The following is a 5694-nucleotide window of genomic DNA, read 5'->3' on the forward strand; positions in this document are numbered from 1 at the left end:
CTTGAATATTGAGAGTAGATAGTGGGGAGTGAATGAATACCTCATAAGGATTGAGATGGTATTTATAGCCGAAGGATGTGGGAATATGATTGGGCCAGCTGTCCCTTTCTAGAAGATTCTCCCGTAACCGTTGGCGTTTGGGCACGTGTCTCCATGCGATAGGTTGAGCTACACGTTGCATTTGCATGAGTATAACAACCTAGACACGCGTTATTCTATGATTGGATTGATCAATCCCTGGCCATGTGCACGGTTATAACAACCTGGCCAGGTGTCCTCCCTTCATTGGTTAATGGGTCACGTATTCTCCAAGTAACAATCGTGGGAATCTTTCTAGAAGGTAATTGGTTAATTATAGTTGTCCTAATGGCATTGCTTCTGGATCCTTTTAGCGGATGAATGTTTCATCATGTGGATGACATATGAGGATGCCTGGATGGTTCCGCGTACAACATAAGGGTTTTGCTCCTTAAAGAAGTTATGCGGATGATCCATATATTCCACGGGTGAATCTTAGAAAGCTTCTATTAATCCGCATGTGATACTTAAAGGTATTTGAGTCTTTTTGATACCCTACCTCTATAGTTTTTTTTTTTTTCAATCCACTTGTTTCCATATCCTACTTCATATTAGAAGGGATAGTCCTAATAAATTCTACTGGCCTACAATTTACTAACCAAATGTTATCAAGACCACTGTATATATATATATTTAAAAAGCAAACATTGTTTGTGAGACGAATGCTACTGTAGCTCAAAATACATTTATGTGAGCCTTGGGTACCTCATTTCTTTTCAAACATAGGTGTAGAGATAGAGAGAGAGGAAGCATGCGATGGAAAGTCGCATGACGATTATCAGTTGCAACAAGTCTCCGTGCTCACTCCCGCCGCCGTTAGGAAATTCATTATGACGATCATCAGACGCATGACACCGTGCTTTAACTTCGGTTTGCAGGGTATTTTTTAATTCAATTTTTTCTTAATTTATGCAGCTTTCAAAGTTGTATATATCGTTTAATCCTTATTCATTTGCTTCGAATCTTTACGGATTGCGGAGGCACGAGCTATGGAGGTGCAACTTTTTGCTCTTCTCTTACCGTTTATCTACATTGTACATCAAGAACCAAAGAAACAAAAACAATGGCTGAAGAAAGTGTTCGGTTCTAAAGCTCTGGTGAGTACTATTGTCGTTTAGTACATGAAATTTGGATGCACATGAATAGTACACGATGATTAACAAGCTTCACATTTATGGAATAGAATAATATAAGTTTAAGTAATTGTTTTAAATGAGGATATGTATAAAATAAAGATTGGAAATCTATTAATTCCAACATTCTTTTTGACTGTTGTTATGAACTGGTAATTTTTTCAACTTCATGGTTTTTCAAAATTGTGAACACAATTTGGGGATAAACTCTTTCTGTTTGTACTTCGTAGTATCTGATAACACATCACTTATATTTCCATTATTTTTTTTTCTTACTGTCATAATTTGTTTTTTTTTCTTTATATCTTTAGATAAGATTGGTGTTTACTTACCGCACCCTATTTTTAGCCACAAATGACAGTATGATGGTTTCTATATGGCAACTTCACCAAAATCTTTATAGAGCCAAATGACGACCAAACACTAAACACTATAAACAATACCGTTAACCAGCATTTCTTAATTAACATTGATATTTCATGCACAAACAGCCAATCAGCAATGACTTCAAGTAAAATTTCTGAGCCAGAGTACGCTGCGAAATCAGATTGTCGTTAAAGTGGAAGTTGCATCAAAAGGATGAACTTTGTATTTTGTTTGTAGACAAAGATGTAAGATCACTTTCCTCTATAATTATTGTATATTTTTTTCTCTACATCAAACCCAACATTAGCTTTGTTATTACTTTCAAGTCCCTTAACGTCATGTATATATATCTTTAACTACTCAATAGGGAGACGTCACTGAGGCCTTTGCAAACTTATATAACAGCAACTATCTTAGGATCTTCTCACAGTCCAAAGTTATTCTAATCGAGAATACATATGTGCACCAGCAAGAAAAACATGGAAAGTTGTTCCCCACTCGGTTGGCTTACGCTTTGTCTCAGGTAAGTTTAGATTTGGAGGGTACTTTTGTTACGGTTTCATTTGCTAAATAAAGTTTCAAATTTTCTGGGTATCAACGTTTTTCCGCATTACGTTAACGGTGTTAAGAATCTGGAAATTGGATAGGAAACCAAATTTGTAGATATCGATACTTTGAAATAATCAAATATGTTCAAAGGTTTAAATGAATTTTATAGAATGGAGTCAAATTAAGAGATGATTATGTTATATATATAATTGGAATAATCGTAAGGCGCTATGGAGAAACTTTAAAATTTTTAGCTACTTTGCCCACTAACAATACGTATATTTCCATTACTTCAGATACAAAAAATGACATATTGGCAAAGACGACGGCCAAACATCATGCGCTCAATACCTTCACGTGCTTGGGTTGAAACGGTAGCAGAAATGAGTGTGTATATGCTCTCAAGCAATGTCATTATTCATATCCATTCTACAAGAATCATTTAAAGTTAAGCTGCATTGTCTTGACAACTTATATTTTATATTCTATTGTTAACAAATTGAATTTCGACTTGATTTTTATTGGTAATACTTATAATGCATTTAACGTGTCCCGCAGCAAAGCACGGGTACAAATACTAGTTTAATTTAATTGGCCCTTCACCATTTAATAAGATCCACGAAGACAGTGCCAGTGGCATGCAACCCGTATTCTTTCAATGCACAAGTATTTTCGCATTGGGTCCCATCATATAACGTGCAATTAAATAATTATTTAGATTTGCCTCTAAGTTTGAAAATGATGAAACGTGTCACTATTTTCGGTAGGTATATCCATGATTTTAGCAACCTCGGCAATTTGAAAAATTTAATTTACATCACCACTGATTTGGTCTAAAGTAAACTAAACTGGTTTCGGGTTAAGCCGAACCAGTTTTTAATCAAAGCTGTCAAAACCGGGTTTTATTTAAACCGGTTAGATCCTGAACGTTTTAAAGCATTAAACTAGAAATTGGTTGAACCGGTCCGGGTTGGTATCAAACCGGTTTTGTTTAAATGTTAATGCTGTGAATTTATTATGGTAACCGGTTTTCAAAACATATTTTCCTGTTCAATAAAATATTATAACGGCTGTACATTAAACGAATTTTGATATGTTGAGCTATTGAGTCATATTTTAAGGCATATTGTTGAGTCTTAAATAATTGTATTGGAAAGTGTAGTATTACACATGAATGTATTTTACGGTCAGCGGCAGCATTACATCTCCAAACCGGTTTTTAACCGGGTTAAACCGTTTTTATCAAACCGGTTCTAAACAGTCGGATTCAATCCGGTTACACCTAAAAATTCCAAACCGGCCCTAACTCGGCGGCTAACAGCTGGTCAAAACCGGTTTTTGTAAAATCAGGTTCAAACCAGTACAGTTTTCGATTCGGTTAACCGGTTTGTACTCATCTCTAGTTTGGTCTAATAACAAAGTAACCGCTTTTAGCCACCACATTCATCGACAGGCAATTGGTAATGACTGTTTTTATCCTTAATATCTCTCTCTCTCACACACACACACACACACATATATATATATATATATCGGTTCTTCCTGAACGTGAACGGTAATTCCACTAACAACCTTTTGCACAAAAGAATCTTTTTTTCAATCGAAACCACTTCCATCCTCATCAAACTAGGAGGAGTTAAAGAAACTCGTCTTGGCGACATGCCTTATAGCGAGTACTTGGGGAGTACTTGGCATTGTAAACCTGGTTTTACAACATTGGTGTTTATCAATAAAAACTTATCAAAAAACAGACAAAATTAAGCAAACTTCAATCCGAACTTTTACCTAACACAAAATAGATAATCATGGAAACATGATAAAAATAAATAAATAACATATAAAATTAATAAAAAAACACAACTTTTGACATTCAAAATGAAACAACTATATATCATACTCCCCTTGTTTGAAAAAAAGCTTGTCCACGATTTTTTCCTCCATACCAAAGCCACCTAAGTGAAAAGGAATATAAATGTAATTTTATTGTGTTTCATCACGACCCTCATAAGTAGTTCAACGTCACGGATTATCTCGCTCTTCTGTTAACCCGTACCACCCTGGTTGAAGGAAGCATTGGGTCGTATTATGTAGACCATCGATTTGATCCAACCAAACTTAATTTGTTTAGTTTTGTTTTCTGATTCAATTGATTCCATATTCAAAGGCCAGTCCTAATGAATTCCAGTGGGCCTTTTAACCCAACGTTATCTAGACCATTTAATTTAATTTAATTTAATTTAATTTAATTGACCCTTCACCATTTTGTGGTTCCACGAAAGTGGCATGTAAGAGCATTCTTAAATTTTTGTGAGTGGTTTCGTAAATTGTAAGATATGGTTGTGAGTGGTTGTAAGCGAAAGAGAGAGAAAAGTTATTGATTTTTTTTATTATAAATTTGGGGATAGTTTGTTTGCCCTCATTTATTTTTTAGTATTTGTTGAAATCGGTTATGAGTAGAGAAGAGAAAAACTTTAATTATAAATGTATAAATATATATTATTTAATTAAAAAGAAAAGAAAAATATACTGATTTTTAGTGTAAGATAGAATGAAGGATGTGGTGTGAATTTCTAACACATCTTTCAATCCACATGTATTTTTCATATTGGGTCCCACCATAAAATGTTCGATCAAAAAATTAGACCATGTGTAGTGGATGAAGCCTCTATGAGTGGGTGTTTTGCGCCCTGTGACATGACGTCACCATAGGGTTTTTTTTTGTTTGTTTCTTTTTACCAAATATAATGTAGTGGATGGAGCCCCTCCAATCATTACCTTATTATGATTATTTTTTCAACTTTTAATAAAATTAAAACAACTAAAATCTCATTAAATAAATAAAAATTACATTATAATTAAAGAATTATTATTAAAGAATGACTAAAAATCACTCGTCTTCATCTTTGTATTCTTTGCCTTTTTCTTCAAACTCATCTTCATCGTCTTCGTCTTCAAACTCTTCACTTACTCCGTCTCTTTCTACGGCATCTTCGCCTTCTTCGTTTTCACCTTCGTTCGAATGGTCCGAACTGACCAAGCTTGTTGGACCAAATCCACCATAAGCGAATTATGTATATCCCTTGAACGCAGCTCATAAGCATTTTGCACTCTCTTCTACATAGTTGTTTGAGTTTGTTGTTCAACATTCCCTAGTATCCATCGTCTTCTAAAATCATATTATGCCAACATTATCGAAGAACCCGAAAACACCTCTCGATGTCCTTTCTCAAAGATTTTTGCACTTTCTTGAAAGATTCTTTTTTTTCATCGATCGGGTCTTTAAATGTTTTCATGATAAACGGATATTTCAGATATATCCCATTTCCCAAATAGTATAAGTGTGGGTACTAGTTATCGTTAGCCTAAAAGGAAGCGACTGGTATGGTAGCAAAGAAGTAATCTTCTATCCTCTACCACAGGCGACACCTCCAAAACGTTTATGTTGTTGTTGGATTTAGGGGTGCCAAAGAAGGCCGACCAAACCCAAAGGTATTATGAAGCAATCGTTTGAAGACTGATTGTTGATACGTTTTGGTCACGACATGTGTATTGACCTTACCATGCGGTT

General features: G+C 34.9%; 1 long non-coding RNA gene across 1 annotated transcript; it reads left to right on the forward strand.

Moving 5' to 3' along the window:
• The first annotated feature begins 1036 nt into the window (after positions 1-1036).
• LOC143630772 (uncharacterized) lies at positions 1037-2678 on the forward strand. Its single transcript, XR_013153235.1, has 3 exons — positions 1037-1175; positions 1703-1822; positions 1945-2678. It is a non-coding gene; the product is annotated as an uncharacterized LOC143630772 (long non-coding RNA).
• Positions 2679-5694: the final 3016 nt, after the last annotated feature.

Source organism: Bidens hawaiensis, unplaced genomic scaffold (genome assembly GCF_021521415.1).
Source record: "Bidens hawaiensis isolate Kalapana, Puna unplaced genomic scaffold, B.hawaiensis_p1.1 tig00005823_1, whole genome shotgun sequence".
Taxonomy (NCBI): Eukaryota; Viridiplantae; Streptophyta; class Magnoliopsida; order Asterales; family Asteraceae; genus Bidens; species Bidens hawaiensis.